Source organism: Megascapheus bottae, chromosome 35, assembly GCF_031878675.1.
Source record: "Megascapheus bottae isolate mThoBot1 chromosome 35, mThoBot2.hap1, whole genome shotgun sequence".
Classification (NCBI taxonomy): Eukaryota; Metazoa; Chordata; class Mammalia; order Rodentia; family Geomyidae; genus Megascapheus; species Megascapheus bottae.
Window position 1 is genome coordinate 5998325 of NC_143543.1, and position 27286 is coordinate 6025610.

Sequence of the window (27286 nt, forward strand, 5' to 3'; positions counted from 1 at the left end):
TGAGTCCTGGAAGCAATGTTAGCTGCTGTGAAATTCTTAGCCACCATGTAGACTTCAGCTCTATATGCCCCCCACCTGTGCACACCAAAGCCAACAAATGTGCTGATTATTCCTCACAGACCTTTTCCTCTATGAACACACTTAACACCTTGGAAACTGTAACTAGGCATCCCAGGATACCCTAAATTGTGAATGATCCTTTTTTTTCTAGTACCCATATATTACAGAGCTAAAACTTAATGCATTACAATACAGATAACAAAAAAGGAAACATTTTGTTTATGGAGTAACTTTCTGATTAAAACTTCAAAGAGCTCACAAAATAAAAGTAAGAATTGAAAAATGAATTACATCAGACTCTTTAGCACAACAAGTAAACAATTAGTGGATTGAATATGTGGTTTGAGGAACATCATTGTTTCCTTAGGCAATAGTAAATGGATGCATGTGTGGAGGCCTCTGTATGTGGAATTCTTATTGAAACCTGCTTGAATCAACTACCAACGTTCTGTAGCTGGTTTGGGCAATGGTGTGAGAATTGACCATCTGAGTATGATGCACTAATATCTTTGGTTGACATCTCACTAGCGTACAATTTTTTCTACCCATTTCACTGCATACCTAAAATGGCATACTCTGATGCTATCCAGCTGAATCATCCAAAATGGCTTTCATGCAAATAGTTTCTGGACACAGACATTAACCAAATACATCAAAGATACCCTCCTCCATGGGAGTCACTCTCTGGTGTCTTGGAGGAAATCATAGCACCTGGGATAGTGAAGGACAATATGCATGTTTTCCAACTCGTGTTTTTCTCCTGCATGCAAGGCCACAAATGCAGAGCCCCAGGGAAGTTTATTGCTCATTCTTCCTGGGAATTCACTATAGGCTTACACATATACTTCTATAGCATTACATCTCTGTCAATAAAAATACACGTATGTACATATACACAGATTTATGAATACAGATACTTGACCCAGTGGACCCCAATTCCAGCCAGAATTTCAGCTGGGCAGATTCTTCAGAGAAGTACCATTTGATTCCCATAATCATTCTTCTGAAGCTTCCTCTCTTCATCAGTTTCTTGGCTGGCACTAGCTGCTTTTCTACAATGAAGCAGCAAGCACATATGGATGGAGATGTGATGATTGATGGTTTTTTTTGCTCTGTACACTTTGGAAACAGATCGCAGAAATAGTGATGATTCTGGAGATAATTAGTACAAACTGTAAGTAACCCAACATTTCATTTCCATTTGCGAATTTGTCTTGGGGATGGGCATGGCTGATGGAATTTTATGTTCACATATGAACGCTCTCTGTATCCTCCACCATCACCTCCTATCCCTATGCAAGAGAAACACCTTAGTTTCATTATTTTATCTTGAATCTACCTTTAAGTGATTTTCTGCCTGTTTGTAGAAGAGGACTCAGTTTCCTTTTGTGTATCATCTTTCCAGGACAGTAAGCTCTTCATAATTTTTACTTGTTTTATCTCCTCTTTGTTTTTGTAGAAACGCCTCTTTTTTTCTTTTTTTTTTGATACTGCATTTTCAAACCATCTCCTTTACTGTTTTAATTTACATTTTATTATAAAGGTGAAATATAGAGAGGTTAAATTTATGTAAGTCAAGTAATGAGTGCCTTTTTTTGAACAGTGTCACTCTTCCCTCATTTTCTCCCACTCTTTGACCTCCTAACTCCACTCCACTCCCCACATCAAACTATACAGTTCACTTTGAATACCGTGTCTCATATAACTGAGTTGGCTCATCCTTTGACCTACTCTTTCTGCTTGATTATTTCATTCCTTTTACTAACTTGAAGATTGTTATTTCTAGTTCTTTGAGATTCTGTGCAAATTCTTCAGCTCAGTGTCGGTTCTCTTACTTTCATTATTTTTATTTTTATTTTTATTTATTTATTTATTTATTTATTTATTGTAATTAGTAAAAGGGTTACATGATATTTGCCAGATAGAAGGTGCGTGAATTCACATACATTGATACCCTTTCACATGTCTTGGTACCCGTTTCCCTCCCCCTCCACATCCCCCACCCGTCTTGGTTTTCCCCCATTCCCTATCAATTTTCAAATATCCAAATACAAATAAATTCAATATATAAGATAACGAAGTGAGGTACTATACCAATATGAGATAACCAAAGGACAGCAAAGGAGATGAGAGACAACATAGTACATTAAGGACAAGAATCATTCATTATATGGCTTTTGTTTCACTATCCTGGAGGTCCTTTCAATTAGCTTCACATTATATGTCCTTATGTATCAAGATTTTGCTCTATTGCAAATCTCTGATAGTAGAGCCCAAGGTTTCTACTGATTATGACGAATGAGGGAAACCATTGAGCCTAAGTTCCTTTCAGTTGGCTTACTTCACTTAATATGATTTTTTCTAAGTCTTTCCATTTCCTAAGAAATGGGGCGATATCATTCTTTCTGACAGCAGCATAGAATTCCATTGTGTACAAATACCACAACTTGTTGATCCACTTATCAACTGAGGGACATCTAGGTTGGTTCCATATCTTTGCTATGGTGAATAGTGCTGCAATGAACATTGTTGTGCTAGTGGTTTTAGTATGTCCTTGTTTCTGGATGGTTGGGTAAATGCCAATGAGTGGAATTGCTGGGTCATACGGGAGTTCTATGTTTAGCCTTTTGAAGCACTGCCACACTGCTTTCCATAGTGGTTGAATGAGTTTGCACTCCCACCAACAGTGCAGTAGTGATCCCTCCTGGCCACAATTTTTATTGTACATGATCAACAGAGTAATGACATAATTCAGATAATGAGTATATTTCTTGTTGAGCAGTGTAAATCCCTTCTTTATTTTCTGTTTTAACCATTCAGACTTGTCTCCATGCCAAGTTGTACAGTATCTTTCTACTATACTATCTAATGTCTGCTGGTTTACACTTTGTCCTGCCCTTTCCGGGTTATACATTCTCTTCCCCAAATCAGACCATCTTACATGCAAGTTAAAGTTGAGAAATAAAAATAATGATGAAAGGGAAAAAACTAAAGAAAAAGATAGGAACATAATCAGAAAAAAAGATGAAAAAAGAACAGCAAATTGTACTATGAAAAAAATCTCGTGTTCATTGAGATGTAGTGCAGATTCTTTAGCTCAGTATATCTGTCTGCTTGATTTAATGAAAGGTTAGTTTCCTATTATTCTTCCCTCCCGCTTTTATATGCATATGGTTTTCATTTTCATTTCTTCCAAGGATAAGTTTATTTAATGGAATTTGTCTTGAAAAACAATTCACTATCATAAATTATTTATTTAATTAGTTGAACACTTTCCTCATTATTATTTAACTATTTAATTATGTTTCACAAGTGATTCATTTAATTTCATGCTATGTGAATCATTTCTCATTAATTTCTCGTCTTCTTACTGCATGTCTGCATGTGTGCTCAATACACTTTCAATGTTATTTTTTAAAATCTGGCTGACTTTGTGTCCCATAAGGTAATTTCTCCTGGTGAGTTCTCAGTATGTTGATGAGCAAAGTTTTATCCAGCTGTTGAACAAAATATTCAGTGAGTCTGTATGAGGCTATCCTGATCAAGTGTGAAATTGAACTCTGATTCTTCCCTGTTAATTTTGTCTGGATGATTCCTCCATAATATCTTCAGCTAGTATTGCATTGAGCACTATTTCAAAGTCTGACTAACATAGTTCAGTGGTTGGATAGTGTGTAAGTAAATAAACATTTCAAACTGCAATTTCATCTTGTAAATTTGATCCTTTCTTTACATTACAATTGTGTCACTTTTTGTCACTTTAATTCAAGTCTATTGGATGTGAAATGTGAAGATACGGCAGCTTCCTTTTAGATTTCATTTGCATGGACTACCCTTTCTTATACTCACTGAGGGGTGTTGATGGTGAAGTGCATTTCTTGACATCAAGGTTTCCTTTGACTTTGAGTTTTGCTACATTTAGCCACTCTACCTCTTGTTTGGCCATCGGGGATTGAATTCTGGTTCTGGGCACTGACACTGATTTCTTCACCTCAATGCAGCCACCCTACCCTTGAGCCACACCACCACTTCCAGTATTCTAGCAGTTAACTAAAGATGAGTCTAACAGACTTAGTTCCTGGGCTGGCTTTAAACTTTGATCCTTAGATCTCAGGCCCAGAATAGTTAGGAGGACAGGTGTGAGCCACCGCACTTGGACATTCTAATTTTTATTGGTAGAATTTCTGGCATTTCCATTCACATTCATGGTTGACAGATCACATCGCAACACAGCTAATATGTGACTTGTTTCTAAGTTAACTGAAGCTTCTTCCACATTATTTTAAAAATTGTAATTAATAGAAGGGTTACATTATGTTCATCAGATACAGGGTACATTACTTCACAAACATTGATACCCTTCTCATGCTTTTGTCCCCCTTTACATCCCGCCTCACCCTCCCCTGAACTTTTTCCCCCTTCCCAATCCTATTTCAAATAAACAAATAAATATACATACAATATACCGGATGACATTGTAAGATACTGTAACAATATGAGATAACCAAGGGAAAACAAAAGGGATGAGAAATAACATAGTACATTAAGAACAACAGTAACACCTCATATGGTTCTTGTTTTATATCCTGAATGCCTTTTCATTTAGCCTCGTCCTATGTGGCCTTATGTATGTAGGATTTGCCCTACTGTAAACCTCTGCTAAGAGAGTTCAAGGTTTATATTAATTGTGAAATATGGTGGAAACCATTGACCCTATGCTCTTCTCAGTCTGAATTACTTCACTTAATATGACTTTACCTAAGTCTTTCCATTTCCTTTATGTCATTTTTTTCTGATGTCAACATAGAATTCCACTGTTAATAAATACCACATCTTGATGACCCAATCATATATTTAGGGACATTTAGGTGTGTTCCATAGTTTTGCTATGGAAAATATTCTTGCAATGAACATTATTGTGCTAGTGCATTTAGTATGTCCTTCTTTCAGGACCATTAGGTAATGCCAAGTACTGGAATTGCTGGGTCATAGGGGAGCTCTATGTGTAGTCTTTTGATAACCCACCATACTGCTTTCCATAGTGGTTGAATGAATTTGCACTGCCAACACTAGTATAGTAGTGATACCTCCTGGCCGCATCCCCACCAGCATCGTTTATTATATTTCTTGATCCTGGCCTTTCTAATTGGAGTCAGATGGAATCTTAGAGTTGTTTTGATTTGCAATACTTTTATGGCCAGAAACATCAAGCATTTATTCATGTGTCTATAGGCCACTCTTATTTCTTCTTCAGAGAATACTCTAAATCTTTGGCCCATCTTTTAATAGGATGGTTGTTTGGAGATTAGTTTTGGAGTGATTCAATTTTTGGGCTTTTGATATATTTTACATATTAGGCCTTGTTTGTTGTATGGTTAGTGAAGATCTCCTACTCCGTAGGCTTTCACCCTTAAAATTTATGACTGGTTGGATACAAGCAATATACTCCTGCAATAATTTCTACTTAGGTGGGTGAGCTACAAATACTATGATTTGGCGGCAGTCCAACAAATACCTTTTATGAGACTCTTAAATTCATTTAACCACCAGGAACGAAGGGCTGGGTCTAGTGACTCATGCCTATCTACTGAGGAAGCTGACGTCCTCACATCTAAGATTACAGTTCTGTTTGAAGTTTAACCTGTCAGAAAATTGTTTGAGATTCTCATCTCAATTCGTCACCAAAATCTTCAGAAGAACTGTGGGTCAAGTGGTAGAGTGCTACCCTTACCGGAAAATTCTGGGACCAGGAATTTGGCATAGAGGTGGATTTGCTTTCCTAGCATGCATGAACACCTGGGTTCAATTCCTCGGTACCACATACACAGAAAAAGCTGGAAGTGCTGCTGTGGCTCACGTGCTAGAACACTAGCATTGAGAAAGTTCAAGGGTAGTGCCCAGACCCTGAATTCAAGCCCCATGACTTGCAATAAAAAAGAAATGATATGCATAATGAACATTATGTTAAAATGATATATTTTTGGAGTATTATATAAAATTATGAGCAGTTACTGACACATATCTGATTTTCTTCAGCCTACTCAATCTGTCTGCAGTGAGAGTTGTGGTCGTGGATTCAGAAAATCTCCTCAGGAGGGAAAGGCTTCCTGTTGCTTTGATTGCACTCCTTGCCCAGACAGTGAGATTGGTAATGGAACAGGTAAGCTAATGTCTTAGGGGGAAATTCATACTGTCTCCTAGTATCCTCATCCATGCAATTTAATACAAATGCAGAATTGCAGATTCAAATTCTTCCTCCTTCATTTAGTAATTTAATTGTGACAATTGTTGTTACTTCTCTTCGGGTGAAAAAAGGACTTGGGCTCTGATTTACATGTAGGATTTTTTTCTGGTCTCTTGTATGTATGTTTACTCAACTACTCAGTAATGTAACTTTAACTTCTATCACATGACATTGCAAAGAATTTTTAAGAACAAGATCTATATCTTCAATATTACCTTTGAACTACAAAGAAAACACAGATTTTGCCCATCTTTACTTTCTATTACTTAGAAATCTTGGGACAGCAGAGCAAGTGCTCTGGGTTGGGTTGATTTAAGCATCAGGCACAGGGTCAGGAGTTTGGCCTAGTAGTAGAGTGCTTGCCTAGCATGCACAAAGACTCAGGTTCAATTCCTTGGTACCACATACATAGAAAGGCTGGAACTGGTGCTGTGGCTGAAATGGTAGAGCTCCAGCCTTGAGTAAAGCCCAAGGACAGTGCGCAGGCCCTGAGTTCAGACCCCAGGACTGAAAAAAATAACAAAAAGAATCAGAATCAAGCACAAGTATTGTACATAGCATGAATTTATATCTTCAAAGAGTGATTTGATTATCTGTTCCTGTAGAGATGAATACAAGAGACAAACATAACAATTGAAAGGAAGGACCACAGTGTGCTACAGGGACATACAGCAACATGCAAGGTTTACTCCACAAATGTTTCTTTTCTGCCAGTGCTGGCCCTTGAACTCATGGACTGGGCAGTGTCCTTGAGTTTCACAAGGCTAGCTTTCTACCACGTTAGCCACAGCACCACTTCCATCTTTTTCCGTGTATGTCGTCCTAAGGAATCAAACCCAGAGCTTCATGCATATTTGGCAGGCACTATACCAAAAGGCAACACTCATGGCCCCAATATATACAATTATGAATGATGGTTGGACTTATGTACATAAGCCTGAGAGTTTAGTCAGCATGAAGAAGAAATGAAATAATCTGTAGGGTATTAAAAACGACAATAAAATAATATGATCAATCATCATTGGCAGTAAAGATTTTCACTCAGACTAAAATACGAGAATGTAAGAATTACTCTAAGAACATGAAGAATGCATAAAAGTAATACTGAGCTTATCTGGTAATATTTACTTTATGCTACTAAATTTTCACAGGTCAGAATGTTTGCTTTTTAAGTACTGAAAAGGGACTGAGTATTTGATTTTCTTATGAGATTTGGAGGAATTTGTGAAATGCCAACACAGTATGCCAACACAGTATGCCAACACAGAGGAATCAGTGTTACCTAAGAGATGCAAGTTTCCTGCCTTATGGAGAACCCTTGGGGGAGGCCTTGGCTTGCATGGATCTTTATCTACATTCACAGCAGTTGTTCTTGGGGTGTTTGTCAAAATAAGAACACAACCATTGTCAAGGCTAATAACCAGGCTCACAGCTACATCCTGCTCAACTCTCTCATCTTCTGCTTTCTCTGTTCCTTGCTCTTTATTGGCCATCCCAACACAGTCACCTGCATTCTACAACAAATCACATTTGGAATTGTGTGCACTGTAGCTGTTTCTGCTATCTTGGCCAAAACTGTAACTGTCGTTCTGGTTTCAAGGTCACTCTTCCAGCAAGGAGGATGAGGTGGCTACTGGTGTCAAGGGCTCCTAACTTCATCATTCCCATCTGCACTCTCATCCATGTGACTGTCTATGGAATTTGGCTGGGAACCTCTCCTCCCTTCATTCACAGAGATGCATACTCTGAACCTGGTCACCTCATCATGTTATGTGACAAGGGCTCCCTCACTGCTTTCTACTGTGTCTTGGGATACCTGGGCTCCCTGGCCATGGCCCGCTTCACTGTGGCTTTCTTTGCAAGGAACCTGCCTAACACCTTCAATGAAGCCAAGTTCCTGACTTTCAGAAAGCTCTTGTTCTGCAGTGTCTGGGTCACTTTCCTGCCTATTTACCACAGTGCCAAAGTGAAAGTCATGGTGGCTGTAGAAGTCTTCTCTATCTTGGCCTCCAGTGCTGGGCTTCTGGGCTGAATCTTTGCCCCCAAGTGCACATAATTTTGTTAAGGCCAGATAGAAATTCTCTGCATGGCTTCTGGGACAGAAGCCATCTTCAAACAAATAGGCCCTCTTAAACTGAAATTTAAATATTTGACAAAATATAGTCATTTGTATTCTTGGAATTACTTCAACATATGAGTGACATGCATTTCTCTAGTAATGGTAAGTCACAAGTAGTAGCCAGAGGCAGGCAAATTTGAATTTTTTCTGTATTTTTTGGTTCTTTCTATTTGCTCTTTATTTAACCATCCATCTTTTATTTTCACTATTATGTTTTCTGTGTGTGTGTGTGTGTGATCGTGTGTGTGTATGTGTGTGTGTACGTGTGTATGTGTGTGTATATGTATGTGTGTACATGTTTGTGTGTGTATGTGTGTGTGTGCATGTATAATAGGGCTTGAACTCGGCCTGGCCACTGTCCCTGACCACTTCAGCTCTAGGATACCACATTCCCCTTTAGCCAAGTCTCACTTCCCATTTTCTAGGGATTATTTGGAAATAAGAATCTCGGGTGCTTTTGTTCCCAGGCTGCTTTGAAGCTTGATCCTCAGATCTCAGCATATGGAGCAGCTAGGATTATAGGCATAAGCCACCACAACCAGCTTCACTATTATATTTTCACTTCTGACTTGTTTTCTTATATTGCTTTATTAATAACTTGTCTAAAATTTCTTATTGTGTGTCAGTTCTGGGGCTTCAACTTAATGTTTGAGTACTGTCACTGAGTATTTTTGTTCAAAGCTAAGTGCTTTACCTCTTAAGCCACAGCCTCACAGTTGGATCTTTGGTGGTTAACTGAAGATAACATTCTCATGAGCTTTCTTATCCAGGTTGGTTTCCAACTGTGTTAATCAGATCCCAGCTCTTTGAGTATCTAGGAACTAAATTTTAAAGTACATTAACTTCTTGCATTCATATCATTATGTTGCTTAGTCCTCAAATACATTTCAATAATATTTTCCTATTAACATATTCCATGATTTCATATACCCATTACTGCATTTTATTTAATAGTTTCTATTCCCACATCTGCTTTTTGCAGTATTTATAAATCTGTTTGTTTGAATCAATCTACCTTGCCCCATCCTATGTAGTTCCCTTCCATCTCTCTTTTCTTTTTCCCTATTTTTGCTCCTCCTACTTCTTCTCTATTGTTTTCTATAAGGCTTCTTTTTCTATATGGTTTTAGAATGTCAGTATTCCTTATATATCCTACAAAAATATACTTCTAATGTATATCACAATGTATTAGATTTATGAAGCAATAGCTGAAGAAAAATGTGGATTCCTCAGTTTGCTTGTACTTTGCTGGATATGCTTCTCAACATAATCCTGTTCAACATATCCTTGTTTAATTACTTTTTCATATATTTTATTATAATTAATAGAAGTGTTACATTACATTCGCCAGAAGGTGCAGAGTGCATTAATTCACATACATTGATACCATTTCTCCTGTTTTGGTCCCCATTTCCCTCCCTACCACCACAAACCTCATCTTGTTTTCCCCCCTTCCCTATCCAATTTCAAATAACCAAATACAAATATATCCAATATATCAGATAACAAAGTGAGATAGTGTAACAATATGAGATAACCAATGGACAGTAAAAGACATGAGAGATAACATTGTACATTAAGGACAACAATGACTCATTATAAGGATTTTGTTTCTATATCCTAGAGGTCCTTTCATTTAGTGTCATACTATAGGGTCTTATGTATCTAGGTTTTGCTCTATTACAAATCTCTGTTTAATTATTTTTAAATTACGGAACATACATATATTAGATATGTACTCGGTTATCTGATGATAATAACAATGTTACATTTCTATTACCTTCTTTTTATGAAATGCATTATTCATTATTTGGAATAGACTCAATTATTGGACTGTATACATGTTTAAAGAAACATAACTATTTAAGACATAGTGTCACATAATGGCCATCCTTCCTGTTCATTTAATTTTACCTTTTTAAATTTATGTTTCTAATAAGTGAGTGATTATATATTGACAATCACTTAGTGACAGTGGACTTCTATTACTTTAGTTTTAAATTGGAAGTATAACAATGTATTGGCTAAAAATAACACTGTGCTTATGTTCCTTTTAAAAGGGATAGTCCTGAGCAAATATTTCTAAGTTGTTAATATTTTATAAGAGATTGTGAAATTCTTTGTTTCTAATGAAGCACCTTTTTTTATTTTTTCTTAATTTTATCAACAGAGTTGGTTGGTTATTGTTGAGTTAAACACTGCTTACACATTCAGTAGCAATCCAATTAACAATTATAACAATATACAAACTCCCCAGTATCAACTGTGCAGAAGTCAGAGTGTATGTTGACCATCAGGAAGGAGAGCAGGTTATCAACTCTGAGTAAGGAAAAAGAGACAAGTGATGGTCCTTAAGACACCCCATCCATGTTGTGCAAATGTTATACCCATTGTACGAAGAAGCTCTGGTGTTCACAATAGTGATAATAAGCATAAAAATTAAGCAGACAAGCCGGAAATTTGGCCTAGTGTTAAAATGCTTGCCTAGCAAACACGAAGACCTGGCTGTGATTCTTCGGTACCACATACACGAAATATGCCAGAAATGGTGCTGTGGCACAAGTGATAGAGTTCCAGCCTTGAGAAAGCCCAAGGACAGCGCTCAAGACCTGAGTTCAGGCCTCAAGACTGGCAAAAAACAAGAGGGCATGTAAAGGCTTTCTACTCCCTGAAATGATATCTCATGACATGAGAAGGCCACTCAAAGTGGTAGCAAGTATTTCAGGGAAGTACATCTTAAACACACATAGTATTTTTGTATTTATAGATTCACTGAAAAGGGCAGATGTATGACTGGATTGAGTGCCCTTTCATTAGGATGATGTCCCCAGGCTTCTGATCACCTTATTTTCACAAAATCAGAGTGAAACTCCATTACCATCATGGTTGAATGATGTCACATACTTTAACCTTATAATTTCTGCTGAAAGGATAGACAATATCTTCTTAAGCACAAAGAAAAAGTATAGAAAAATAGGAACAACTCTTTTAGATGCAGAAAACCAAGATCAAATACAATTCATAGCAAATATACTGGTCATAAAACAAGATTCATCTATTCTCCTATCTGCTGAGGAGGCTGAGATCTGAGGATCATAGAGCCAGTTTAGGCAGGAAAATCCATGAGACCCTCAAGTACAATTCACCATCACCATTCCCCAAACTAGAAGTGGAACTGTGGCACAAGTAGCAGAATGCTAGCCTCTGAGTGCAAATGCTCAGAGACAGCAACCAGGATCAATGACCTATACACACATCGACACACACACACACACGCACACACACACACACACACACACACACACACACACACACACACACTGACAGGAACACGTGAAGCAGGTTTTCAGGAATCATCGGGGATGGGGCAAACCTTTCACTTAGTCTTCCACATTTGAGTATATGTGACAATCCTTGGATCCTATTGGCATTCACATTCCTAGTTTTCCTTTGATTAAAAGAAAACAAATGACAAGCAAGAATGTTTTTCAGATAAAGATCAAACAAAAATCTTTGAAACAGGAAATTTAAGTAGCCAAGTAAATGGAAATTAGCAATCACATTTATAATCTGGAAATAAATACTACATTCTAACATACTTCTATGAGAATTGTACCACACATACTCTTGGTGTTTCATAAGCTGCAAAATCTAGTCTCATTGCTTTGCCTCAATTCTTCTCGCTGGAGTTTGAAATGAACCTGTGACCTGTATTTTCTCTCCTTACCCCAATGTGATAGCAGAGCTGAAACACTGACTTCCTAGAAGAGAGACATGAAAAGGCTCTTTAAAATACAAGGAACTTTGGTAGGAAATTGGTCATAATGCAGTAGTAAGGACGGTGATGCAAATATATTGCACTAGTCTCACACATTCTACTTATGGTAAAATTGCATTGACGACTTTACTGAGAACTTTATTCAAAGCTCCTGATTCCTTAGAATGAAAATGATTTTCACATTTCAACTAGGAAAAAATACTGTTTATGGACTGAGGTTTGATACTTAATTTACATTGAATTTCAAAAAAAGGGACTTAAAATCTTAGGTTTTCTTAAAGATTGTAACATATATACTTTAACAGCCCTTTGGTTAAAGGAAAAATAGCCTTCTTTTGTTTGAGTTTTTTTTTGTCTTTTAGGTGTGGGGCTTGAACTCTGGGCCTGATCTTCAGCTCAGGGCGATTGCTCTACCACTTTGAGCCACAGCATCACTTCTAGTTTTCTGATAGCTAATTGGAGATAGGAGTCTCATGGACTTTTGTATCTGGGCTCGCTTTAAACCACAGTTCGCAGATCTCAGACTCCTGAGTAGCTAGGTTTACATGAGCAACCAGCACCTGGTTTGAAAAATGAATTATACTGAAAACTGAACATGAACAATAATTCTGTGCTATGTCACTCTGAGAAACAGTTAAAATTCCCTGACTTCTTCTGAGATTGGGGAGAAAAGGAAAAAGTATCCAGATGGAAATGTTGGGGTTTTTATTTTTTTTCTGGTATGTTTTGTTTTTGCCATTCCTGGGGCTTGAACGTAGGGCCTGAAAACTGTCCTTAGGTTTTCTTAAGTCTAGTGCTCTACCACTGCAGTCACAGAACCACTTGCTGTTTTTTTCTGTGTATGTGGTTCCAAGAATTGAACTAGTGTTAGAGAGCAAAAACTCAACCACTTAGGCCACAGTATTGACTTGAAAAATTGGGGCTTTGCCAATCTTCTGCCATAAAACAGATTTCCCAAATTCCTCACCACTTCAGAAATGTATGCAACCAGAGATTCCTACACTGAAAAAAAGTGAATCTGAGATCTGAATTTATACCATTCTACTCTTCACATATCCACTCTTCAATGACAATGAAAAAATAAAATATCCATGTAAATAATGTAACCATGAACAATGTAATAAGGAAATAATTTCTCAATGGAAATGAAACAATTTTCAACAAATCTCAGACACAAAATTTGTAAGACAACACACCAGAATTTGAGAAGTGTTTACAGGCACGACAATAAAAAAAGCCTCAGAAACAAAGGAAAATTATGCTTGTGTAAGAAATATCAAGGAATAATTAGATATCATCAGAAAGAATACAGAGAAATTATGCATGTATAAAGTCACTTTAAGGAAGCCATTACTACATTTGCTCTGTGGGGCACTAGGAGAAGAGGACAAAAAAAATAAAAACATTCATAGGGCCAGGCCTTTGGCCTAGTGGTAGAGTGCTTGCCTACTATGCACGAAGACCCAGGTTCGATTCCTCTGTACCACATACACAGAAAAAACCTGGATGGAAGTGGTGCTGAGGCTCAAGTGGTAGAGCTCTAGCCTTGACAAAGACCAAGGACAGTGCTCAGAGCCTGAGCTCAAATCCAGGACTAGCAAAAAAAAACCCTAAAACAAAAAAAAATTCATGAAGATAAAAAATTAATGATTTCATACAGTATGAAGAAAAGTAAACTGAAGAGACTCTATCACCAGATTCTGCACTGTAGGAACTGTTTAAAGGAATTTTCTAGAGAAGGAAACTATATGTTATCTCTGAGTACAAAAAAAAATTCAGGGTTGGGAGTTTGGCATATTGGTAGAGTATTGCCTAGTATGAAGGACTATCTGGGTTTGATTTCTATGTACCACATTCATAGAAAAAAGCTGGATGTGGTGCTGAGGCTTAAGTGGTACAGATGTAGCATAACCATGAGGTAGTCCAAGAACAGTGCTCAGGCCCTGAGATCAACCCAGGTCTAGCAAAAATAAGTGCAGTATAAAATATAATTACATGAATGTGCAGCAAAATATCAGCTGAATTGTGATGAGTGCACAGAAATCATGATCACTTAATATTTGAATTATCTACATATAATAATTGCATTATAAAGACAATAAACTACAAGAGAAGGACTAATTTCTGCTGCTACACAAGAAAAACCATCTTTAAATATAAAGATACACGTTATGGAGTGGTCCTGGATGTACACTTTGGTGGAATCAAAATTTCAGCTACAGAGAAGAAAATAATCTGACAGATGTATAGTAAAAAATGATGATCACATTTAAGAATATCTGGGAAATCTACAAGGAATTCAGTTTTAAGTAACTTCACGACAACAGAATGGTAAGTAGGAGCTCATATTTATATCAATATTTATATCAATTTCCTCAACTGAACACTTCCACAACGTAGACATGAGCAATGTATTACATTTTAACTTGTAAATAGATATGGATATCTTAAAAATAAATAAACATGAAGAGACATAGACATAAAGGCATAACAAATATATTTATGTGAAACTGTTCAAATCATATGTCAGGAAAAGTATGACTAAAGGAATAAAGGGACTAATTAAGGTTACAGTTATTTCCTAGAAATATACTGATCTTTAATAGGTTTTGTGATAAAAGGTGCGCTAAAAATAGCATCAATCACAAGAGAAGGAGGAAACCAAAATCAAGATCCATAACTCTTTGTGGTGATTTTGTGGCATCTATATCAGTAAAAGATTAAAAAGTCTAGAATGTCAGAAATGACATTGCTGTAGTTCATAGCATATTTCATCTACTGGACTCATTTAACATGACAGAACATTACATGATAACTGCAATGTACACAATCTATCAAATAACATAGTGCATTCACCACCAGATGATGTGGTATTCTACAAAATGCATTATAGATTTTCAATTTCATAAATATTGTATTATATGCTCTGTATCTATAAAGCTATACTGAAATAAAACTAGAAAGCAGCAGGTTTAAATCCTCTGGAGAAGCAAACAAGTAATCACAAATTTTAAACTACACACACCAAGGGAAGCTTTCAGGAAACTTAAAGGTTCCCAGGATACAGAGACAAGAATGTAGGTTACTAGCAGTGAGCTAACTTAGTACTCAGTATGCTTGAGGCAATAAGGTCAATCTAGAACACCATACAAAGTGTCCAAGTATATGATAACATATTTTAATAAGAAAAGCATCTTTGTCCACATAGGATATTAGTGTCTATATAATAACATGTGCACACATTCCTGGGACTAATGGATTATATCAGTATCATATCATACATACAAAAACAGAATAATACACAACAATGCATAATTTGTTTACATTTATTATACATTCTTCTGTTCATTATATTCAGTCAATTATCTTAGTTATATTATTACATTATATTGTATTAACATTTTATTCACTTTGTGGATTAATAATTATGCTAGATTTATATTGAAATAAATTCATATAACATACTATATAGTATGTATAATATACCTTTAGACACTATACAATTATATAGTATATAATATCTATTACATAATGAATAATATGTATTACTATATAGTATGTCATATATACCATATAATTGTATATACACTATAGAATGTGTATAGTATATTATATACAATTGCATAGCATAGAATATGTATATTATATGATCTATGTGTATCATATAATTTTAAAAATAACATTATTATTCATATGTATGCATTATTACATATTGTATTATATAATATATTAAAATAATAGTATATTAATTATATGTATTGTTATAGTATCATTCCATATACACTATATAACTTACATATTAATTATAGATGAAAGTATAGATATTTACTTCTCGGTGCTGGTTCCAGGCCCTGAACTCAGTGCCTGGGTGCTAAGCCTGAGCTTTATTGCTCAAGGTAGTTCTCAACCAATTGAGCCACAGCTCCACTTCTGAGATGTTGGCTTTGGTTTGGTTTCATTTTGAGGTGTGTGTCTGTGTGTGTGTTTGGTAGGTAATTGGAGATTAGTCTCATGGCCTTTCCTACCCAGGCTGGCTTTGAACTCTGATCCTTGGATTTTAGCCCCCTGAGTAGTTAGGATTATAAGCCTGAACCACAAATGGTTGGCTATAAGGAATTTTCTAACACGAAGTAATTACTGTATAAAAATATAAACTCTTTCCTAAAATAAAAAGACAGTAATAATTCAGTTTCCTCTTCTCTTCTTTAAGTAGGTGGATTGTAAGAAAAGGACAGTGGTCACTTCAAACAAGAAAGAGATACATTCAAATGTAGATTTGAGTCAAATGATATCATTTTGACTCAATTTATAGAAATGTAGAATAACTCATTGTTCTTGTCTTCATAGATCTAGGGCCTGAAGTATAGAAAATTTCATGAGAATATTTTTGCTTCATTTAAAGGATCTAAATATAACTCTGACTCTTGTGGACCGGCCATTGACATGCATGCAGATGTACCCATTTGAAGAATATAATTCCAATGCCTACCAAAAGCCACCCCCTCAAAGATAAATAGATCTATCAGTAGTGCTCTTTTACAAATATCTGGATTCATAAATGTACAAATATCCATATATCTCTATTTAAAAGTAGTTAAGGACCTGATGGCAGATTGTGGTAGAAAATGCATGTATCCTCATCATTTGTTCAGCAAAATAATGTGAGGATTGGAGAAGTGTGTGTGTGTGTTACCTTTGTCAGGATGTGTATCATTGTTGGGGCTTGTACTCAGGGCCTGGGAACTGTTCCTGTAACAATTTGCTCAAGGCTAGTGCTCTAACACTTGAGCCATTGGTCCACTTCCAAATTTTTGTGGGTTATTTGGAGAAAAAGTGTCTCACAGACTTTTCTGCTTGGCTGGTTTTGACCTTGATTGTCATATTTCGGCCTCCTGAGTAGTTAGGGTTACAATCATGAGCCACTGGCACCCAGTTAAGAGTATGGAGAAGCTCTGTGCTCAAAATTGCAGAGATGAGTAATGGCCCAACCAAATGTAAATTCTGCCTTATTATGCTCAGGGCAAGCACCAACATTTCTATTTTAGCATCCAACATTCTGATTCTGTTCCAGCAGATCTCAGATTTCCCCATTTTAAGTAGAACAACTTGTTCTCCTTGTTCTTAATGGGGAAGAAATAGAAGTGTTTAGAAAATACATTATGAATCTAGGACAAAACAGCTTAGAAAGTGTGCATTTTACCAGGCCTGGTGGCTAACGCCTGCAATCCCAGCTACTTAGGAGCTTGAGATCCGAGGATCAATGTTCAAAACCAGCCTAGGCCCTAAAGACTGTGAGATATTCCCTCCAATTAATTACTGGAAAAGGGGAAGTAGGGCTTGGATCAAGGGTATAGTGTTAGCCTTGAACCAAAGTGCTCAGAGACAGCGCCCAGGTCCAGGGTTCAAGTCGCATGACCCTCAAAAATAAATTGTGCATTTCATATTATGGATAACATAAAGCCCCAGAGATCTCAATCATGTAAATGAACAAGGAAAGAGGATTCTGGGAGAGATGAGAATTAGGCTCATTCTAACCACAGCCATTGCCTTTTATATGTTGTGTGAACCCCAAGAGCACAGAACAACTAGGTCAACCAAACATACGTATTGGGCAAAGATGTCCCTCAGCAGGCTTTCTCCAGACACTGTAGCCAACATTAGAGGCAGCTTTCAAGTTCAAAAGAATTCATAAAGACAACCTGAGGGTTTTTGACCCTATAAAGGAAACTGTTTCCCTGGCAACAAGGTTTCATATTGCAAGAAGAGAGAGAGGAATTATTGAAAACAAAAACTAAGACTTTTTTATGATATTCATAGACTCCATCAACATATGATAAACTCTAAGAAAATGAAGATTGTGTGAGTATAATGTGTTCAATGGGGCAGCTAAGACAGAAGTGAATCAACAAACAAAATAACTTTTGTTTAACTTTTCCAAACATAGTGTACTCATGGACAGGCTCAAGTTGTACTTGATACAAATTCAGCAAATATTTATTCAGTATTTTCTATGATTTAACTGTGTGTGTGTGTGTGCGTGTGTGTGTGTGCGTGTGTGTGTGTGTGTGTGTGTGTTTGTGTGTGTGTGTGCTCATGCGCCTGTTGGTTCTGGGGGTTGAACTTAGTGCTGTTTGAGCTTTTGTGCTCAAGGCTAGTGATTTATCACTTAAGCCAACCACTCCATTTTTAACATTTTTAATGCTTCATTGGAGATAAAATTTTCACAGGCTTTCTTCCAATCCTCAAATCTCAGCCTCCTGAGTAGCTAAGATTGCAGGTGTGACCAACTGGTTTCCACCTAAATACGATTGTGTTCCCCAAAGGTCTGTCCTAAAGGTTTTTTGCCGTAAGATTGATAAATGCTATTTTAACTTTGAGAGGTATTGCCTACTTGAAAGTTACTTAAATTATATCCTCAAGATGGATTATAAAGTTCTCTCTCTCTGTGTCTCTGTCTCTCTCTGTCTCTATCTCTCTCTGTGTCTCTCTCTCTCTGTCTCTCTCTCTCTCTCTTTTCTCTCTCCTTCCATCCGTCCCTCCCTCTCTCCTTCCTGGCTCAAAATGTAAATACTCAATTACGTATTCCCATCCTTATATGACACCTTCATGATGGACCCAAATCTTGGAACTGTGATTCAAAATAAAACTTTCAGCTATTTTATTGTAGCAGTGTGAAACTAATATAGCACTTTATATAAAGCTCTGTACTAGGGATGGGGGGGAGGGAAATGGGGACCATGACATGAGAAACGGTATCAATGTTTGTGAAGTAATGCACCTTCTATCTGGTCAATATAATATAACCCTCTATTAATTACTATATATATATACATATATATATATGAAAACAGTACTTTACCAGTTGATTTCACATAAATTTCCCCCTGTTCATTCCAAAGAGTATTAAACATAGAGACAACATTTAATAGAGTCATTTTATTTTAGGAGAAGTTTTTGTCAATTATCAATGTCATTTTATGCTTTTCACTAAAGTAACATTCTTTAAATAATTCTAATTAGTTTCTTTTTTGTTTATTCTTAAGAAATTACTGCTACTCAACTACTCAGGTGTCTGGGATCTGAGAATCTCTATTCAAAGCCAGTGAGGGCAGGAAAGTCCGTAAGACTTACCTTCACTACCTGACAAATGTAACTGTAACCCCTCTATATATTACCCCAACAATAATATACAATTGGAAAAAAGACTTACCTTCAATTACCAAGCCAAAACCTGGGAGTGAAGGTCTGACTGAAGTGGTTGAGTACAATCCTTGAGCACAATAGCTAAGGGACACTGCCAATGCCCCAGTACTGATAGGACACAAATACGATTTCAAAAATACCACTGGAGGTTACAGCTACGCAAATATTTATATTGTACTTTGTAGATTGTTCAGGTCAGGAAACTTTTTCAGAGAAACTTTGATTATAGATCCTTCATAATTTGCTGGCTGACGTTAAATTCTAACACCCTAAGGAAAATGTGACTCTTCTCCATAAGTGCAAAACAGATCAGATTATAAATTTTTGATCAGAATGAGAAGGAAAAAAAACAAACCCAACAAAATAAAGATGTCTTGCTGGAAAAAAGGAAGCATTTTATTTGAACGACTCATAGATGTCTGAAGGGTTTGTCATTTTAATAAATGAAACTTATGATCTCAATGCAACTCTGGAGGCTATTACAACAACTTCCCCGAATTCACTTGGGCTGGAAACTTTATTTTTATTTTATTTTTATTTTTTGTGCCAGTCTTTGCTTGAACTCAAGCATGGCCACTGTCCTTATACTTCTTTTTGCCCAAGGCTAGAACTCTCCCATTCGAGCCACAGTTCCACTTCTGACTTTTTGGTGGATCTTTGCTGATATGAGTATCACGTACTCTCCTGCCTGGGCTGGTTTCAAATCATGATCCTTGGATCTTAGGCCCCTCATGAGTGATTTTGACCATTAGCCACTGGTAAACATTGGAAATTTTTATTCACACATAATGCACCTATGTCATTTATATTATGTTGCATTTACTGTAAAAATCTTGAATATTTCTGAAAGACAATTGTCTTCTCACAAAATAATTCTCAAGTCTTCACTTTAAATGTAACACATTTCCCATTATCCCTGACCTAAATTCTGTGACCAACAGCTTTCTTCCTCAGATATTTCAAGTACCAGATGTTGATTCATTTAGGTAGAGGAGAATGTATAAAATCAGCATATAATCAAAGAAACACAGCCAAGACAGATTTTGCTCATCTAGGAGGAAACTGCTAGGGCTTCCCTGACTGGAACATGGATTATAAACAACACATCTCAATACATGTCACCTTTCAATGGCACATCGGTAAGAACAATTTTAGAAATGAATCTGTCATTGTAACAGTAAGAGAAAGTGAGTTCCAGGATTTTCCCTCATTTTTGGAAAGCTGGAGCAGTGGACAGGATGGAGCAGAGGTAATTTTTCCATAGTATGATAATAGAGAATAATGATTCTAGTGACACAAACATCACACACACACAGAAACACACACAAAGACAATGCTAATATGAAGCAGAAAGAATCCCAATACCAGCTACTCATGGGTCATTTGAAAAGGCCAAACTCTGTGTCTGGACAAAATTATCATAAAAAAGGAAAGAGAGGGGCTGGCACTTTGGCCTCGTGGTAGAGTACTTGCCTTGCATGAATGAAAACTTAGGTTCAATTCCTTGGTGACACAAACATAGAAAAAGCCGCAGGTGGTGCTGTGGCTCAACTGGTAAAGATCCAGGCTTGAGAAAGCCCAAGAACAGTGCTTAGGCCCTGAGTTCAAGCCCCAGGACTAAAAAATATAATAAAATAAATTTTATAAAGCAAAGAGATTTATAAAACACCATCCCTAGGTGAGTATAAATCAAGAAGCATTGAACCATAGAATTATTTAATATCTGAATTGTTTGAGAACAGCGATAATTCAGGTATGTTCTTCTAATAAATAATATCAAAAATATATACCATATCACTTTTTAAAATTCATAAAGAAATATAGCCTTTGGGTAATCATTCAAAATTATCTAGCATACCAACCTGAGAGTTTCAACTGAATAGCAGAAACAGATGATAGAATATAAAGATACACAGATAGACAGACAGATTGATCAAATGATAGATAGATTACATACATGCATACATACATACACACTAAGATATGTACGTATGTATGGACATATATTCGTACATATATAGGCAGGTACATAGATGGATGATAGGTAGATTAAGTGAAGATAGATACCCAAAAGACTACTGATAGATGGTTGGGTGGATGATTGATAGATAGCAATAAGTAGAAGATAGTCAGATGGGGGGGTGGTAGACCAACAATTTAATGTGTCACTTTAAGCTCCTGGGAAAACAGGAAAAAACCAATGCTAATCCCATGTATAGCTGATTGGATGGGAACAAGTGATTCCAATAACAGTAGCTATTCAGGTCTGATTATCACGGGTTTGAAGTCAATCCAACCAGGAACACCTGGACAACTGTTATCTTAATTTAACCACCACAAAATCAGGTCTGTGTGCTGGTGACTGATGCATGTAATCCTATCTAATCAGGAGCCTGCCTTGCTCAGATATAAAACTACAAACGAATTTTAAGCCTAACAGGATAGCAACGTCTGTGAGACTCTGTCAATATATAACCAATAAAATAAGCTTGAGCTCCTGGTCAAATGGTACAGTGCTAAATTTTAGTAAGAAAAGGTCAATTATACTGTCTGGACCCTGAATTCAAGCTCCAGAATCAGCATCCTTCTAAGAACATTTAAATTTATTTCTAAATATTTATTTATCAAAAATAAATTTTCATATTTCTTAGCATGTTGTAACCTTGTTATAAGTTATCTGAGGGATCACTTTATGTGTTTGAATGGTTTATTTTGATCTCTTCTGTGGAAGTTTATTTAATTGTAGGTTGGTCTGCTACAGAGATAATTTTAAGAAAGGAATCATTGAATGAAATCATTGAATTTGTGAGAAGAAGATCTCACAGTACAGATACTGGAAAAGTAAGAACATACTATGTATATGTGGTTCACATTATCCTAAATAGGGAGCTCTGTGCTTTATCTTATAGCATATTTTTTTCATTCTTCCTCCTTGCTCTTTACCATTTCACAGATGACTAGGAGACATGAAATGACATGAATTCAAGGATGCTCCACAAAGATTTACATTCTCAATATTAATCTCTGAATCATAAAATGTTCATGTTTACCAGTAGTTCAACAGACTACAGAACAATCCGATAGCATATAAGCCTTTTCAGTCACATGATGTGCAAACCATAACACCATTTAAATAACGGACTGGATTTATATGTGTAGAAATACTGTGTTTCATAATCCAATTATTTCAAATAATAGAACTTCGGGAGAATTAGGAAAAAGGCAAAACAGATACTGGCACTCATTTGATTTTTTTAGCCTACTCACTCTGCCTGCAGTGAGAGTTGTGCTCCTGGATTAAGGAAATCCTCTCATAAGGAAAAGGCTGCCTGTTGCTTTTACTGTAATCCTTGCTCAGAGAATGAGACTGCTAATGAGACAGGTATGTTCTCGGCTTTGGGAGAAATTTATACTCTTGCCTAGTATCCCCCCAAATCCATGGAAATGTGTGAGAATGTTGTGCCTTAAGCATCAGTCTTCCTTTTTTACTTAGTAATTTAATTGTGACAATGGATAATACTGCTTTTTTTGCCAGTCCTGGGCTTGAGCTCAGGGCCTGAGCACTGTCCTTGGGTTTTCCAAGGGTAGAGCTCTTGAGGCCCAGTACAACTTCTGGCTTTTTGCTATGTATGTGGGGTATTAAGGAATTAAACCCGGGTCTTCGTGCATGCTAGGCAAGCACTCTAGCACTAGACCAAAATCCTAGCCCCTAATACTACTTTTTGAAAAAAAAATACAGTGGGTTCTGAATTACATATACAATTACCTTTTCTGGAGTCTATTGTATTCATGTTTATTCAACTACTCCGTAATTTAAATTTGATCTCTGTCATATTATGTGAAAAACCCTTTTAATTACAAGGTCTCAGTTCTCTCCAAATTATTTCCATATTATAAAGGAAACACAGATCTTCCACAGCTTTGTTTCTTGTGGGCAGATATGTTCTTAAAACAGAGCAAGTTTTGGATCAGGTTTGATGTAAGAAGAAGCTACAAATGTTGTGCATATCATGAATTTATACTTTCAATAAATGATTTGATTCTGGGTTCCTTACTGCATGACAGGTGGTTAGCAGAGACAAATATAACTGCAAGGAAGGGCCACAGGGCAAGTATTCATGTTCCTGACCTTCAGCATGCTGGTATTTTGTAGTGTTTGGTTCACTTTCCTGCCTGTCTACCACAGTGACAAGGGGAAGCTTATGGTGGCTGTAGAGGTCTTCTCCATCTTGGTCTCGAGTGCAGGGTTCCTGGGCTGCATCTTTGCCCCCAAATGCTACATCAACTTGTGAAGACCAGAGAGAAATTTTCTGCATGGGTTCCAGGGGAAAACATGGACTGGGTGTAACAAACCCTCTTAATATGAAACCAACATGATTATTCAAAACTATAGAAGATTTAGAATAAATCTGCTCTGAATTTTTCTATCAAATATTACTTCATATGGTTGGAATCACTTCATTTACTAAGTCACCCTTATGCCTTTCTCTAGTAATGTTACACTCAATACTTCTAGCCATATCTAGCAAAGTTTAAATTTCAATCTGTATTTTGATGCTTTTTAATTAGTCTGGACTTATCATTTCCACTACTATACTTTTACTGTTGCCTCTTCTTTTACTTTTTCTTTCATAATTCTTTTCTAAAATTTGTGTTTTGATTACTTGTCCTGGAGCTTGAACTTAAAACCTGGCTATCGTTCCTGGGAGTTTGATTAAAGCTGGGGCTTTACCACTTCAACCACCAACATCACATTTGGCTATTTGCTGGGTAATTAGAGACAAGAATTTTTCTTCAGGTTGTACTCAAACCGTGATCACCAATCAACAGCTTCCTGAGTGTCCAGAATTATAGATATTATTCTATATTTTAAATTACACTAACTTTCTGCCTATACTTCACTATGCTGTTTAATCCTTACATACATTTTGTTAGCATTTTCCCCCTAAGAATGCTCCTATATGGAATTATATATCTAGGATATAGAAAGAAAAGCCATATAATGAGTGATTGTTGTCCTTAATGTAATATGTTATCTCTCTTCTCTTTTGCTCTCCCTTGGTTATATCATACTGTTACAGTATCTTACCTTGCTATCTGATATATTGTACATACGCTTATTTGGTTATTTGAAATAGAATTGGAAGGGAGTAAACAAGATGATGGGTAGGGGTGGAGGAAGGGAAATGGGGACCAAGACATGAGAAAGGGTATGAATGTTTGTGAAGTAATGCACCTACCATCTGGTGTATATAATGTAACCCTTCTATTAATTACAATAAAAATATAGGAAAAATAAGTTCCATATTTTCATATGCTCAGAATGTATTACATTTATGAATTAATAGCCAAGGAAAGAATATACAAGAATATACGCTTAAACATGGCTGAATGCTTCCCTGAAGTATATTTCCAATACCATTGCCCTCTTTCTCCAGACCCTCATCAATACCAATTAGCCTTAAATTAGGCTTCCTTATTGTATCTTGGACCTACTGTACTGTTTTCTCATATTTCCTAGTTTTGAATTGACTCATTTTCTGTTCTTTCTCTATAACAACTAAATTATCTTCAGCCTCGGAAATTCTCTCTTCTGCATTGTCTAACATGCTATCAAAGCTATTTACTTTATTCTTCATCTACCTTCCTTCTAATTGCTCATTTTTGATGCCTTGCATCTCTTCTTTTAGATCATGTATGGATTTCTTTAGCTCCTTGATTTCCATATGAGTGGTTAGGTCAGTAGCTTTATACTCTTTGGAAATTTGCTGTTGTTGGGTCACCTTATTGTTTGTGGATTCTATGAATTCATCCATCTTTCTTTGAAAAACCTTTATTATGGCCTCCTTTATGGCTTCCCCTTTTTCACATATCACCTTGTTTATGGTTTCCTCTTGTTTAGCTATGGCTTCCTCCCTTATCTCTTTCTTTATATTTTCACATTTTTCATTAAGGATATTTATCGATTGCATTTGTTTAGCACATGGAAAACTCTCCTGTAGGTTTGCCAGTGACTGTTTCATTGTCTGTTTATATTGGGTGGAGAATGTTATTCCATGATTTGACATTTTTCTTGAGTTTCTTGTTCTGCCCATTTGAAAATGGGAGCAAGATTAATACTAAGCAAGATTATAATTTTTCAGATATAACGATCCTAGACCTCTTTAGGTGGCAGACACTAGATGTTCACAATTTTTGATCGGTATTATCACTCTTTCTTTTTGTGCACTTACAGACCAGTCTAATACAACCACTAATAACCGATTTATGACCAAAACAATAAGCCTCTCAATCCAATCTCTATTGTATTGAGGTCACTCTGGACCTAGAATATAATTGAACACCTAGATATACAGTATTGCTCAATAAGCATCAAGTGTAGATCCGTACATTATAAGGGTTGAAAGATGAACAGAAGACCAGAGATAGAAAAATAGTATGAGAGAGAACAGGGGAGATATGAGGGGAATAATGTAGGAGTGTAAGATTATTATAGTAATGAATAAAAGGTATAGCATAAGGGTAACTGACCTAAGTTGATAAGCAGGTAGCATATTTGAGTACAATGATGAGAAAGTAAGATCGGTAATAAGAAGAATATATTGAGAAAAGAGGGAGGTAGATATAGGAGATTTCAATGATGAAAAATTTTAAAAAGAAATAAAGAAAAAATAGCAAAAGAAGACAAAAACAACAACAAGCACAGAACACCAAAAAACCATACAGAATGAAAAATAGACAAATAACAAAAACAAACAAGCAAAATCAACAACAACAAGAAAAAAACAAAATCAAAAAAAGAAAAGAAAAATAAAATGGTGGGGGTTGATTCCTCACTATTGTGAGCTCTTACTTAGGAAATACTAGGGTTGAGACTAGGAGATTATAAAGCTGGTGACTGTATCAATATAGATATCATTTGTATTCAAACTGTACCCAGAGCTGTCACTATGTTTCCAGGAACAACCACAGTGACAGAGGATGCTGGAGAGGAAAGAGAAAAAAAAAGGTGTAAGTAGGATGGTAAAGAAAAAATAAGAACACCTAAAATGCAAATTAAATAAGGGATGTAACAAAAAAAAGAAGAAAAAATCCAAAACAAAGAAAAAGAACAACAAAAAAAATACACACACACAAAAAAGTTTATTCTTCAGGATTTTTGGGGGGGCGGGGCAACAGGGCAGGAAAGGAAACTTGTGTCTCCACTAAGTTCAGGATCAAAACACTTTGGAAAGTCTTTTTCTTTTGTGATTTGGCTATGATGTTTTTCAGTTCCGATTGTTTGTTTGTGAAAATAAGCTGAAAGATTTATGGGCAGGTTTAGTTTAACAGGCTTGTGGCTGATGCAGGGGATGGACTTTAGCAGTGCTGGGCTTGATTTCTGGCTAAGGGATCTCTGGGAAATTCTTTTCCAGTAAGAAAGATGGTGCTTTCAGCAGCACATCCCAGGTTATAATTGCCTTGGCCAGGTCCTTGCCAGTAGTCAAGATGGCGCTCCTCTTAGCTTGTGGGGGAGGGGCTCCTTCCCAATGCCAATCCTGGAGAAGAAGTGGAAACTTCTCCTCCGAGGTACTCACAAATTGCTGGATTTTACATTTTCGTGAAGCTGGCAGGTCTGCAAGGCCAGGTGTTGGCGCTGGTCTGACACAGGCTCTTTGTGGCTCTGTCTGCAGCCGGTTGGTTTGCGGCGCCAAGCAGCGACTCTGCTCAGATTCAGAAGAGCCGCTTTGTCTCCACGGCCATTCCGAGTGGCTGGAACCAGTCCCAGTTGTCTTCTTTGTGCCGGATTTCTACATTTTTCCTCCTGTGACCCAGGTCTCTGTAAATCAATAGAAATTTAACAAAAAGGAGCACACAAAATACCAGCTCCTTTGAGACACAG

At 36.6% G+C, this 27286-nt stretch overlaps 2 pseudogenes; one reads left to right on the plus strand and one right to left on the minus strand.

The window, feature by feature from the left end:
* LOC150042562 (vomeronasal type-2 receptor 116-like) overlaps positions 1-27286 on the minus strand; it is a 306813-nt pseudogene that overhangs the window by 45241 nt on the left and 234286 nt on the right.
* LOC150042563 (vomeronasal type-2 receptor 116-like) lies at positions 4530-27214 on the plus strand (annotated as a pseudogene).